Here is a 14,355-nt window from a genome sequence, read left to right as displayed (position 1 = left end):
TATCTTCCAGGGACCTACACTAAAACTAAATACTACTGGTCTAAAAAATAGAAACAAAAGCAAAATAATGTTCCAATAAAATGACTCAATGACATTCTGCTGTACTCATAGATCAGCCATCACCAGAGAAGCTTGCTCCTGCAACAGATGGGAACAAATATTGAGGCCCACAACCAGGCATTGTGCAGAGAGTGAGAGTCCTTAGAACACTCAGCCCTAAGTGGGATGTCTCTATCAAATCCCTCCTCTCAGGACTCAGGGAGCCCTTCAGAAGAGGAGGCAGAAAGTATGTAAGAGCCAGAGGGGATGGAGGACATAAGGAGAACAATCCTTTCTAAATCACCATATGTGTGTGTGTGTGTGTGTGTGTGTTTCTCTCTGTGTGCTTATGTGGTGTGTGCATGTGTGCATGTGTGTGTGTGTATGTGTGTGTGTGTGTGGCATGTGCATGTGTGTGCAGGGGTGCTTGCTGTTCAGATATAAGTGGAGTCTAGAGGTTGATGTCAGAATTTCTTCCTCAGTAACGTCTCCACCTTAATTTTTGAGATAGGGTCTCCCGTTGGTCCTGAAGCGTATTATTTCGGCTAGATGAGCTGGCCAGTGAGTCCTTGGGATCCTCCCGTCTCTGCTCTCCCAGATCTGGGGCTATAGCTGTGCAGCATCACATCTGGCGTTTATGTGAATCCTGCAGAACCCAGATGAATCCAAACTTAGATCAAGCTCCAGTTCCCTGAGCTTTTCCCCACTGGAGCTGCCCTCCTTGGCCTTATGAATCGCTCATTTATCTTCGCCCTTCCTTGGCATGATGTGCTGGAACGTGGCATTGCACAGCTGCATGTGCTAACCCTTCCAGAACATTCTCAGAAGCATTCCCAAAGTCTTGCTCAATAGGCCGCACTAAGGGTGGGACAGATGCTGGAAGAAGGTCATAACAAATTAAATGTCTTGAAAAAGACGTGGAAGAGGCATTCTGTCGACTAGATGGGTAGGTTTCGGACTTCTTGGCCCCTTCCTTCCTTCCTTCCTTCCTTCCTTCCTTCCTTCCTTCCTTCCTTCCTTCCTTTTCTGAGAACACGTTTCTCTGCATAGCTCTGGCTATTCTGGAGCTTGCTCTGTAGACCAGGGTAGCCTTAAATCCCAAGATCTCTACCTGCTTCTGCCTCCTGAGTGCTGGAATTAAAGGAGGTCTACGTCGCTCATGGCATCTTGGTCGTTTCTAAAGGGTTAAACAAAGTCATACCGAGACAGACTGTGGCCTGTGTTGGAAACATACATTTCTCAGAAAGACAATTTCTGAAAAGATGGTGCTGCGTAGTTGCAGGAAACTTAGAAGGATAAGTTTTTATTGTTTCTAGAAAAAAAAGGGGGGGAGGTTATGAGTGGAAATTTCTGGAAAGGAGTCAGGGAAGGAGAAACAGATGGAGGGTCATGACCTACTGAATAAAACTGTTCTTCCAGGAACTCCAGCAGACGAAGGCCACTCTGGTGGAGAGTACTATGGACCGATGGAGCTCTGTAATTCATGTGTGGGGCCCCAAAGACCCAGTACCTCTAAATGTGACCGCGTTTAGAGACAGGGTCTTTACAGAGGTCAGTGAGTTAAGATGATGCCGTCGAGCTGGCCCTAATCCAATTTGACTTCTGTCCTTGGAAGAAAGTTTGGATGCAGACATGTAGGAAGGAAGGTCTTGGGGGTACAGGGAGAGGACGCTACCCACCAGGTGAGAGGGACAGAGAGAAAGGACGTCACCTGCAAGCTGAAGACAGGAAACCAATGCTGTCCATCTTGGACTTGGAGACTCTAGAACTGTGAGGGGAAAAAAAAAAGCCAAGTTTCCTTGATTAAGTCCCCTAGCCGACACCACCCACAGTCATGTGTGGTAGCTGGAGAGAGACCAGGGGTCTGGCTCCCCTGGCCATTCTTTCTCATTTGTCTGCCATATGCTGCCCCAAACGAAAGATTTTTTGAAAATCCAATTCTTTACTTATTTGTGAGATTAAGTTAGTGATTTAAAAAACAACAACAACAACAACAACAAAAACTAAATGAATCTCCTCGCGAAAGGTGGGTCCTGGTAAGCTGTGTGCGAGTCCGGTAGCTCGCCGGAGGCAGCCTTGGAGTGGGGCTCGGTTTCCCATTTTCTCCTCTGGTTGAAGGGAATCATGCAGGCTTTACTGAGGATTGTAAGCGCAGGTAGTACCAGTAGGCATCCGACAGTAAATAACTTCATGGGTAACCTTTGCAAAGACTGTGGTCCCCTTGGGCTTCCTTCCCCTTGGCTGTCTCTCCAGGGGTACATCTGCAGCTCCTCTCCATCCTTTAGTTATTTTAATGTTGTCAGATTTTGGGGCCCAGTGGCCCCCACAGCCCCTGGCAGCCAGCATCTGCTCTGGCTTGCAAAGCTTCACTCAGCCAAAAGGGGAGTGGGGAGGGAGGGGGTCTTTCTTGAAGGCTTATTCTCTTGCTAAGGAAATGCCCCCCCAACCCCCATGTTTACCTCTTCTACTAGGTCAATATTGGCTGCTTTGGACTCCCCTATCAGGACTGTCTCTGTAAGAAGTGTGTTAAATGAAAAACACAAGTTAGGGCTTTTGCTGGTGGGAACTGATCCTCCTGGGATTTGAGATCAACGTCCATTCTCATTCTAAGCGAAGCCCTCTTAGGATCAGGCTTCCTGGCTCCTTCAGACTTCAGAGGGGCACTTCCACTTCCGGTGGAGGGAACCCTGCCCATCTGCCGATCTGCAGATCTGCCCAGCCTCAGGTGGTCTTGAGGCAGCAGGAAGATTAATGACACCTGCCGAGCAGGGCTGACCCCCACACAGGAACATAAGCGAATTCCTCACACCACTCACTGTCCACGACCATTTGGTCACCTGTGCCTCCAGCCAAGGACTTCTCTCGTCTGCCGTCATTAGCTTGATCTTCTCCACTGTTCTCTGACATCCCGGACTCTCCCAGGACTTCTGTAGGGTGTTTGGTACGGGATCCCACCCAGGACAATTACGACAAATGGGTGGATGGTGTCGTTCAAATCCTCTCTAGCCTTTCTGACCGTTGTCTGCTGCTGGTTTTCTCTTACTGAGGAAGCACGTAACTATCAAGGAAAACTATCGATTGTTGTACTTCCTGCCCCCCTCCCGTATTTTGAACTTCTGTGATGATATGTATCTGTTTAGGGTGCTAGGTCTTTTTGGTGAATGGATTCTTCCTTTCCTGATAAAGTTTGTGTTTTTGTTTGTTTGTTTGTTTTTGTCTTTGGCAACATTTTCTCTGAAGTTTACTTTAAAATCAAAAGAGCTTCTTTAGAACTAATGATGTTGAGTGTTTTTTTTTGCCTTAGACATGAAATGTCGACACTTTTTTTTTTTAATAAACAGACATTTTTTTTTCTTTTCTTTTTTTTTTTTTGAGACAGGGTTTCTCTGTGTAGCTTTGTGCCTTTCCTAGAACTCGCTTTGTAGCCCAGGCTGGCCTCGAACTCACAGAGATCCTCCTGCCTCTGCCTCCGCCTGGCCATGTCGACCTCTTTATACTTCAAATGTTAACCTTGTGAACAGTGCAGGTAGGTCCCATCCTGTTGTCCAAACTACTCCTGTCTTTCACTTGAACTGTTTAATCTACTTACATTAAATAAAACATTATGAAGATGTTTGGACTTAAAGCTGCCATCTGAATAATTGTCCATTGCTTTACAAGTGCTTAATTCCCATCTTTGGTATAAACTGACAATTTTTAATTGGTTGCTTTGCTTGAACTTTTTGAACAATGCCTCTTTGTGTTATGTTTTAGTGTTCTAGGATTTAAAATCCCCGTGCTTAAGTGTCTGAGTCTATATTCAAATATGTCTTTGCAAACAATGCCAACCAGGGCTTTACAATCACATGGTCTTTAGCACATTCCACCCAATAGCACATCTGTTGGGCTGACAGTGTGAGTGTGTTTGGGAGTAGGGTGCTGATGTCAGCCAGTCTAATGCATACCTTGGATGGAGCTCTGAGGTCACTTTGACCAGATTCAAGACACTGTGTGATAGATAGCTCTGAGGGGAATGGTCTCCCCAGTGCAAGTGCCACGGCTATGAAGTGAAAGGTATCCTGGTGGTCAAGGAATAGCACGAAGTCACACCGTACAACAAACCTCACAGGAAAGCTTTATTGGGAAAGACACAAGAGGGTGGTGGCCTCTGCTCAGATAAGAAGCAGCCAGGAACTGAACTGGAGGCAGGTTTATATAGAGTTTCTTGGGAACCTAGTTTTCTAGGGTGGAGATTTCCAGGGTGAGGATTGGCGAGATTTCAAGTCCTGAGCTTGGAGTGAATCCAGGAACTGGTGGGTTTTCAAGCTCAGGGACTGGTAGGTTTTTGAGCTTGGGGACAAGCTCAGGGATTGGTAGGTTTTTGAGCTTGGGGACTGGTCGGTTTTCAGAACCCTGAAGTGAACTTGGACTTTTTACCCGACAGTCACCATTGTCTTCCTACTTACTGGGTATCCCGCAATGACAGTGTGAGGGTGTTGTATGAACCTGATTGCCTATGAGGCTGAAGAAAGCTCTTGCCCAGGAGCCAAAACACCCAAATTCCCACAACGCAAGTGAGTCTCTTTCCCTCTTAGCATTATAGCCTGACAGCTAGCTTTGGAGGTGCTGGACACTTCTCTTCGCTGATTAATCCCCATGGTTACTGTGCCTTCAAAGACTCTCTCTCTCTCTCTCTCTCTCTCTCTCTCTCTCTCTCTCTCTCTCTCTCTCTCTCCACACCTTCCTTTCTCCCATCTCCCTTTTTCTCTCTTCCTTTGACTTGTCTTGATCTTTCAACTGGCTATGCTGCTCCCAGAAAATTGAAAGGATTTCCACAGCTCTCCCATCCACCTAAACCTCTGCTTACAAGTAGTCTTGGCTTGGGTGACCTCAGTCAGAGATCTCTGGAGAGATCTAGCTCAACGCTGCTTATCTCTGGAAATAAGCTCTATCTTAGCTGTCTCATTGTGTCCCCAGGCCTTGGTGTGCTCCCCTGCAGCCATGTGCTTGCAAAGGCCCATGGGAAGAGCTGGCCTGCAGGTATGATTTGCTGTGTGACTAGAGCCTCTGAGAAGCAGTTCAAGATTTGTTGACAACTCAACTGATTTCTCTTCATTCCTGTCTGTGGAATGTGTTTCCTGAGATGGCCTGAATGTGTGTGTACCAAAAAAGTCCACCTACTGAGCTGAGTGGCGGTGGCAGTGCACACGTTTAATCCCAGCACTCTGGAGGCAGAGGCAGAGGCAGGCTGATCTCTAAGTTTGAGGCCAGCCTGGTCTACAGATCAAGTTCCAGGACAGCCAGGGCTACACAGAGAAAGTCTGTCTTAAAAAACAAACAGAGCAAGTTCATATATTGAAATGGAATCTCGAAGGCAACAGGGTTAAAAGAAGTAGGGGAAATGATTACATCATAAAGGTAGGGCCCTTAAGGGTGAGATTAATGTCCTTATAAAAGAGACCTAAAGGGGCTTGCTAGCCCCTCTGATGGATAATATTAATTGCCATATTAACATGATCTAGACTCACCAAAGATGTAGGCATCTAGGTGTGTCTGTAAGAGATTACCTAGATTAGGTTAACCCTAAATGTGGGGAGACTCATTCCATGGCTGCTGTCCTGGACTTCATAAAAAGGAGAAAGTCAGCTGAACACCATTCATCTCTCTCTGCTGCCTCATGCTCCTGCCACTAGGATGGGCTGTTCCTCAAACCGTGAGCCAAAAATCAACCCTTCCCTCCATAAGTGCTTTCGTTTAGTGTTTTGTCAAATAATAATAAGTAATAATAAGCAAAATAACAAGTAATAATAAGTAAAATAAGCAAGTCATACAGTCCCTGTTGGGGGAAATTCTATCACACTGTGAACCCTGAATTTGCATTTGTATTAATGAAATAAAATTAACCTCAGGTCAGGAGGCTGAATTCGCAACTTGTTGACAGAAAGAAATCATAGATCATCAGAGGGCATCCGGGAGAGATAGAGAGACACAGGAAGTAGTTGGGTGGGTTTTGGAGTGGTGCAGGTTTTTCTGGTTTGGCCATTGGAAAGGCACAAGGCTTCCGTGGAAGCCAGCAAGGAGAGGTCAGCTGGTTGCTGCTCACCCTCTTCGAGCTCACAGGTTTTCACCCCAGCCTTTGGATCTCAAGTCTTATTCATAAATAGACAGAGGTTCAGTTAACACTACCTTTAACTGCAGCAATAGGGCCGGTGCCTGTGGGAATTCCCACCCAGGTTGCAACCTGAGCAGCCAGGCTGCTGCTGGGGAAGCAGGCTGGTAACTGCAGAGCTGCAGTTGCTGGCTGAAATAGCAGTAGATGAAGGCGCCCAAGTTAAAACAAATGCCGTTTGCTCTGCTGCTGTGTGAGGTTGCAGGAGAAGGCACCTCTTAGAAATGGACCATCACCACACTGGATCTGCTGGCACTTTGATGACCTTGGACTGCCTAACTAGAACTCTAGCAACCATCTTCTATTGTTTATAAGTTACCCAGTATATGATATTTTGTTTCTAGATGTCTCCAATATGTCCATGGATGGGCATCATCCCACAGAGCCATTGGATGAATCCATTGTACCTTATTGGGTACCTAGAAAAAAAGATTCATCAGTGAATGACAGGTAGAGGAGAGGAAAAGAAGCTTCCATAGATTTGTAAAGGAACTGGAGAATTGATAGTTTTGTTTTGTTTTGTTTTGTTTTTTTGAGACAGGGTTTCTCTGTGTAGCTTTGTGCCTTTCCTGGAACTCGCTCTGTAGACCAGGCTGGCCTCGAACTCACAGAGATCTGCCTGGCTCTGCCTCCCAAGTGCTGGGGTTAAAGGCGTGAGCCACCACTGCCCAGCTCGAGTTGACAGTCTTGAAGAATGAATCCCATGTATATTCTCAGAGAAAGACATACACCCACAATAAGAAGGGGTGCAGAGGAGATCAGCAGATAGCAAAGTCCTTGAATATAGATATGGATCCTGGATTGAGTGTGTTGACCACAGTGCATGGGTGGGAGACAGAGAACAAGTCAGTTCTCTCCTACCATATGCATCCCAGGGATCATCTTGGTATCAACTATCATAGTTAGCCATAGCCTAACATGGATGCAGAAAGCTTCACACAGCTTTGTTTCCTCAGTAATTAAGACACATGAAGAGGAGCCAGCAGGCAAGCAGTAGTACGAGACACTTTCTGACATATGTAGTCACATAGTTAAAAAAAAAAAAAAAAACTACATCATAACTCAAGGAAAGTACCTCATGGGTGGGAATTTCAGGTCGTGGATACCCTTCCAACCACACCCATGAAGCAACAGCCCATTTGATTGGTATGTTGTCAGCCTGATCTAATTATAGCAATTATGACAAATGGCCTTGATGCTTGAGGTTGAAAAGGGAACTAATACTTCCTAATGAAACAGGGCCGTATTTGCATGAAGGTGGAGGTGGTCTACCAAGCTAAGGACTTTTAGAGAGAGCCACAGCTCTCTAGATTTTGACTCCTCAAGTCCTAATCTTAGTAAGAGAACGGAAATTACCCTCTCTTTCATCTGAGCTGTTTAGAAGATCAAGCCAGTATGCTTTTTAACTTAAAAAAAAAAAAAGATAGAAACTGTTTTGGAATCATTTAGTTTTATAAGTAGCAAATGCGGAGGTATAGAGGGCAGGGTTATTCAGCAATCACAGACCTTGGAATTTGGGAACTACGGAGGAAACACTTACGGAAAAATGCTTCCTAGAAATAAAATTGCTAATGTGCAACTGAAACTGTGGGTTTTCTCCCCAAGGGGCAGATGAGGTAGTACCACCATAAAGCTCCAACTTTGCTGTGGGATAATGCTTTTGTATGCTGGTTTAATAAAACGCTGATTGGCCAGTAGCCAGGCAGGAAGTATAAGTGGGATATGCAGACAAGGAGAATTCTGGGAAGAGGAAGGCTGAGTCAGGAGACGCCAGCCTGCCGTCCAGGGAGCAGCATGTAATGGCACACAGGTAAAGCCACGGAACACGTGGTGTCATATAGATTAACAGAAATGGGCTGAGTTTAAGTGTAAGAGCTAGTCAGTAGTGAGCCTGAGCTAATGGCCGAGCAGTTTTAATTAATATAAACCTCTGTGTGTTTACTTGGATCTGAATGGCTGTGGACCTGGCAGGACACAGAAAAACTTTCAGCTACATGACTTTCCATTCTCTACTTTCAATTTCTTCTCACTACCACATTCTCATTATCTGAATTGATGGGGGAAGTTTTGGTGCAACCAGAACACTTCCTGATTTGAGTCAAAGAAGAAAAAAGTACAGAGAGGAGATATGGTTTTAAGAACAAAGGGAAACTGACTAAATGTGATATCTTTGGTCACTGCAGAGTTGGGAGTGTGCATTTTAAATTTTCTATGGCGACAGTTCCTGGAGACAAAAGGAACAAGCGCTTCCCTCCTAGCCAGGGCATCAATCAGGCATGGTTCTCGTGTCTCCATGTGAAGCCATCATCTTGGAATTTTGCCTGGGTGGCGTCCTTCTGCAAAGCATGCCACACAATTAACTGCTGCAGGACTTTCAATTTCTTCTGACAAGAGAAAAACTGGTAGTAATGAAGTGGAAGACTTATTTTTATTTGTTAACATTTATTTATTATTTTTATTTTTGAGACAGGCTCTCATCTGCTCTAAGCCAGCCTCAAAGGGAGCAGAGGATGACCTTGAACTTCTGGTGTTTCTGTTTCCACCTTTTGAGTGACTGGGATGATATGAGTGCCACACCCAATTTGTGCGACACTAGCAACCACAGCACAGGCTTCCCTCAAGATAGGCAAGCACTTGACCACCTACACGGTGTCCCCAGTCCTGAAGCTGGAGGAGTCTAAGGCACAATAGTTATGAACAGTGATCTGTCATCTGTCGCCTGAAAGGATGAAACTTGATTAGCTGGTGGAGGATATGTGTTTATTTATTTTTATATTATTATTTCCTCTGGGTTCAATGACATGGGACAAGATGCATTTTTAACATAGGATTTTCCATCTAATCCTGTTCTTTCTGATGTAACTGCAACAAAGCAGACCATTTCCCACTGCTTTCAAGCTCTAATCTAAGCATCTTGTTTGCAACTGAGGGAGAGGTCTGCTTATAGTGCTGCATTGACGGCGCAGTAATGCAGGTTGCAGCTGGGTGGAGGGCTAAGAGAACACATCCTTAAATTGTCTGCTGCGGATTGGTTTTGGCCCAAGAGAGGATGCCTGTGGACATGCTTGTTGACAATAATAGCTTGCCCATTGAGAAAGGTGCTGTCCTTTGAAAGCTATTAACAAAAAAGTGAACCTTATACAAACTGAATTTGGGAAGACTGAAATAAATGTCAGCAAGCATTTTCAGAATTAATGTCGGCTGTATTTTTAATGTTAATGCCATCGGTCAGGAGAGCAGTCATTGGTTAAATTAACTAGAGAATAAAACCTCAAATACCTACATGGAGTTGGTCTATAACTGACTGATTATTGGTAGAAATTAGCTGGGTGGGGATTATAATTAATGATAGGTATATCCAGGGGAGTGGTGTTGTTAGATTACCAATTTCTCTCTATTTGTTTTGAATCAGGGTCTTACTATGTGTTCCAGGCTAACCTTGAACTTAGGATTCTCCTGCTTCACATCTTAAAATTTCAACTTGGAAGACTACATTGTGGAGGGTAGGAAGCACTCTGCCTATTTAATGGCTTCTATGATCTGATTTTGCAGGGGTTTTATTGGGGACTGCTTTGTTGGACTATTTGGCTGGCCTAGATACCAGTGATGATGATGGCTAGTATTTGTGGAGCATTCACCCCCATAACCTATATATATCCACTCACAGACTCCTCAGATGGTCCTGTGGTGTGTTCCCATTTTATGGATGAGAAGACTGAGGCAAAGGGTTATAAATATATTGATTACTAGTTCAAAGGTTTCAAAGGTTTCAAAGCCAGGTTGTCTTAGGCTAGCCTTCACATTCCTTGCACTGTGTTCCTCTTCATGTGATGTATACCAGGGCAGACAGGTAGGAACACCACCAAGCAAAGGGACACGGATCAAATAGACCAGGCTTGTAGAATATAGAGGATCTTAAGAATTCCTAGAAATAAAGAGCTAATGGTGTAGAGTGGGGGAGTGCTGTGGATTATGCTCATTGTTAATAAAAATTAACTGATTGGCTGATAGCAAGGCAAGAAGAGATTGGGTAAGACAGCCTGACCCGGACAGAATGATGGAAGGAGGAAGGGCAGAGTCAGGAGAGTTGCCAGAGACACCAGCCAGCCATTGTGCAAGCAAGACGTATAGAAAATGAGGTAACAAACCATCAGCCATGTGGCAAAGCATAAATAGAAATATGAGTTAATTTAAATGTAAGAGTTAGTTACTAGCAAGCCTGAGCTATCAGCTGAGCATTTATAAATAATATTAAGTCTCTGAGTGGTTATTTGGGAACTGGCAGGCAGAAGAGAAATGTCTGAATACAGAGGAGAGCGTGTGGCACACCCTATGTGATAGGGATTCAGGTTGTTTGGAGACGTGAAAAACCAGAGTAGTTAAGAGGGTGTGTTTTGTAAAGTCCCAGAGAGTCTACTGATCTGAAAGCTCTGATCACAGAGGGTAGGTGACCAAGGAAGACAAATCTACTACTTATCTTCTTCTTTCCCTTATGCAACAAAGATTTACAGAGTGTCTACTCTCCTACCTGCACCAGGCAGCTGCACAGGCAGGAGGCATCCCACTGAAGGGACAGCCGTCCCTGGCCTTTGGGTTTGGAGACTAGCTACTTGATGCTTAGTAAGTTCCAGTCACTCCTGTGACTCTAAGGATTGCAGACTTGACTATGGCTAGGCAGCTAGTAACTACTACTGGTTAAGTGGCAGAGACTAGATTTTACTGCATACCTCTAGAAGGGATGAAAATTGGTCTTACTGTACCTCCTAGAAATCATACAACCTTCTTTGGCACTGCTGGACTAGGAAGTACAGGAACGGGAGACTGGGATAACACAGACAGTGGGAGAGATCAGATGACAGGGCCTTTCCTGTTTTGGCAGAAGGGAAGATGGCTGGAAGAAGACAGCATACCAGGATGGAGGGACAGCAGTCTGACGAAGGAGGAAAGGGTACATAGGATGGGTATCTGAGTTCTCTGCTTCTATAACTCAAGGCCACAGCTTGGGTAGTACATAAATAGTGGTTAAGTGGCTTCTGGTTCTGAAGGCTGGGAGGTGTAGGAGTGTGGTGGTGGCATCTGGGGAGAATCTTCTTCTTGCTCTGCCATCATGTGGCAGAGGGCATCCCTTGGTGAGATACCAGTGTGCAAGCTTGGGTTTCTCTTCCTTATTTAATAAAGCCACTAATAACATCATGGGTGTCACCCCCATGACTTCATCTAAACCTGACTGCCTACCAAAGGTGGTCTAAATGCCATTAACATTCAGATAAGATTTTCAATATATGAGCATTTGAGGTTCACATTCAAACCATACCGGTTGGCAGTTACCAAATATTAACCCAACTGCACCATGTTTAAAGCTTTCTCTAGTCACACTCTGCTTGCACTTAACTGTATTAGAGAAATAAGAGGCAGGGCCTTCAGGTCCTTTTCTTCATGGAAACCATGGATATGAATACTCACGGGCATCATTCATGTTCTTGGACACCCAGGATTACCACACAGATTTTGTTTACAAGAGAAGGTCCTTTCGTTGGGAAGGCATTACCCTATAGAATGAAGTGTCAAGGACTGGGCCTTGGGTCTTGAATTACAAACATTTCCCACTGTTTTCCTGATGATAGCATTTGATCCTGTAATTCTGGGGGAGGGAGGGGCAAGGGTTTGGAATTGGGTAGAAGCGGGTCTCAGTGTTAGCTCATCTATTCTTACAGTTTGAAGGTTCATGGGTTGAACACTTGGCTCCGGTTGTTGGTGCTGTTTTGGGAGGTTGTAGATTGTTGGGAGACGGAGTGATGTTGGGGGAAGGAGATCCTGGGGAGTGGGTCTTCAGGTTTCACTAGCCTTTGAGTCTGGCCAGAAGCCTCTGCTTCCTGACCCACCTGGATGTGAATAAAGCTCCTGCCACCACGGAACCTTCCTTGTGGTGATGAACCAAAATTGTGAAGCCAAAATAAATCCTTCCTGTAAGGATGCTATATAAAAAGAAACTCCAAAAACAAGATAAAAGACAGTTTTCGTCACAGTATGAGAGGTGGCCTAAGACTGGGAGAGCTACCTCACATTGTAGAAACCAGGGCAACCTTGTGGTTGTCCATTCCCTAAGGTGATCCTTTCAGCTGTAAAGGAGGCCCAGGCTGGTCCTTACTTAATCAGCAGGCCAGGCAGCAGCATGGTGGGAGATGGGTAAAGTGGGTGAGAGGTTCCTTTAAAGGCAACTCCGGCTGAATGTGGCGGTGTGCACCTATGATCCCAGCACTTGGGAAGTTTAGGTGGAAGACTGTAAAATCAAGGAGAGCCCGGGCAATTTAGTAAGATCCTGTCACACCATAAAAGGCCCTGGACTCAATTCAGTACTTGGGGGTTTAGGTTTATTTTCAAAAATGAGAAAGAGCTTCAGAGAGTCGGAGGGGCCCCCACTCTGGGTGTTGCCCCGCCTAGTGCTCTTTCGTGGTTCTCACCATAGGGATTGGATGGAAAGTCAGGTAGTCTTCACTGGGATTGGTCATTTTTGAGTGTGTGGAGGGTAGTAAGGAATGCACGCACCTTAAAACATGTCCTCTTGGTCGAACAGAAGAGCTGATCCAACCACAGGAGTGAGATAGCTCATGATTCCCCAGGGCTCTGCCCTCATCGTCTGAAGGGAGCACTCTCCTGTCTCAAGAAGACCATGGATTGGAGGTGGGAAAAGAAGTCGGTTTTACCCTCTCCTGCTCACCAGCTCTGTGCCTGACCTCTCATCTCTCAAATGCAGCCGCCAACCTTCCACCCTGCCAGCCCCTCACTGGGTGATCTTTACTATACTCTATACCCTGGGCCCTGTCCTGCCCACTAGAGGAGCCAGCCGCGTTTACATTGACGTTAGTAACAAATTATTAGTCGAGGATAATTTTTACAATTGCTCCACATGACTTTTGCTTGCTTTGTTTTACAAGGTTGGGTACTAAGGCATCCACTCAACCCTAGAGAGAAAGAGACACAGAACCTTGCTAGACTGAGAACCGGTTTGCACTCTGATACGGCTAATCTGTTTTAAAAGAACTGTAAAACATCCACAGTTAAACGAAACTACTCGAGCCTCGGTGGAGGGTAATTGGTGCTATGGCTTATTAATGCCAGTGTTTCCACACAGGTGGCCCCCCAAAGACTTTCTGTTGTTTTCCCAATAGCCACAGGTTTGTTGAGCACCCCCTCCTTCAAAGTCAGAGATCATTGGCTGAGAATGGACTGTGTGCCAAGCACTGCGCAGTCACCCGGTTACCCGCCTTCCCCGAGTGGCATTACCAATCTGTTTTGTTGGAAGAGCAGTGGGGACCACTTGTCACAGTGGGACTCGAGACTTCAGTGTGGTTCTCACGCATTTCTGGGCATCGCTTCGCTGCCCTGGTTCCTCCTCATGGAAAAAATTATCTCTCTAACATGCACACTCCACCTGGCAGCAAACCCAGAACCCATGGTAGTTGAAACATGCATATATTTTAAAGCTACAGGGGTTTCACAGTTTTCTTTTTGGCTGTAAATCATCAAATGCCAAAGCTGCAAGGATTTCATTATTGACACGGAGATGCTAATAAAAGCTGTTAAAAGCCAATGGCCTTTCTTTATTTCCTTTGCTCTTTCTCTTCTTTTCCGTTTTTGCTTTACCCCTTCTCCTCTTCTCTCTTCCCTGCTCCTCCCCCATCTTCTTAGGATGTATATAAATCACTGTGATTGCAGCAAACAACTTCAAGGGTGCGTTGTGTGTGTGTGTGTGTGTGTGTGTGTGTGTGTGTGTGTGTGTGTGGTGTGTGTGTGTGGTGTGTGTGTGTGTGTGTGTGTGTGTGTGTGTGTGTGTGTGTGTATGTGTACTGATAGCTGCAGATCTAACTAATCACTGCTTTGTTCTCCTGACAGTAATTCATTGTCCTCTGCAGGATTAAGGGAACCAAAATGACTCCTCGCTGGTTGTCCACAGAGACACGTATGTCACTTGATAAGTATCACTTACAGAAAAGAACTTTGGTTGTGCAAATGCATTCAGTATTTCCCAATTCCATCTGGAGCAAGAAGTCCTCCTAGAAGACAAAGGCCACTTGGTTTGTACACAGAATGAAGGACATGTGTAGAACTGGAACTGGGCCTTGCAGCACAGCATATGTGGCAGCCACAGCTTTGGGAGTCTCCTTTGG

The sequence above is a fragment of the Peromyscus eremicus genome, chromosome 10, assembly GCF_949786415.1.
Source record: "Peromyscus eremicus chromosome 10, PerEre_H2_v1, whole genome shotgun sequence".
Classification (NCBI taxonomy): Eukaryota; Metazoa; Chordata; class Mammalia; order Rodentia; family Cricetidae; genus Peromyscus; species Peromyscus eremicus.
This window is presented reverse-complemented; position numbering follows the sequence as displayed.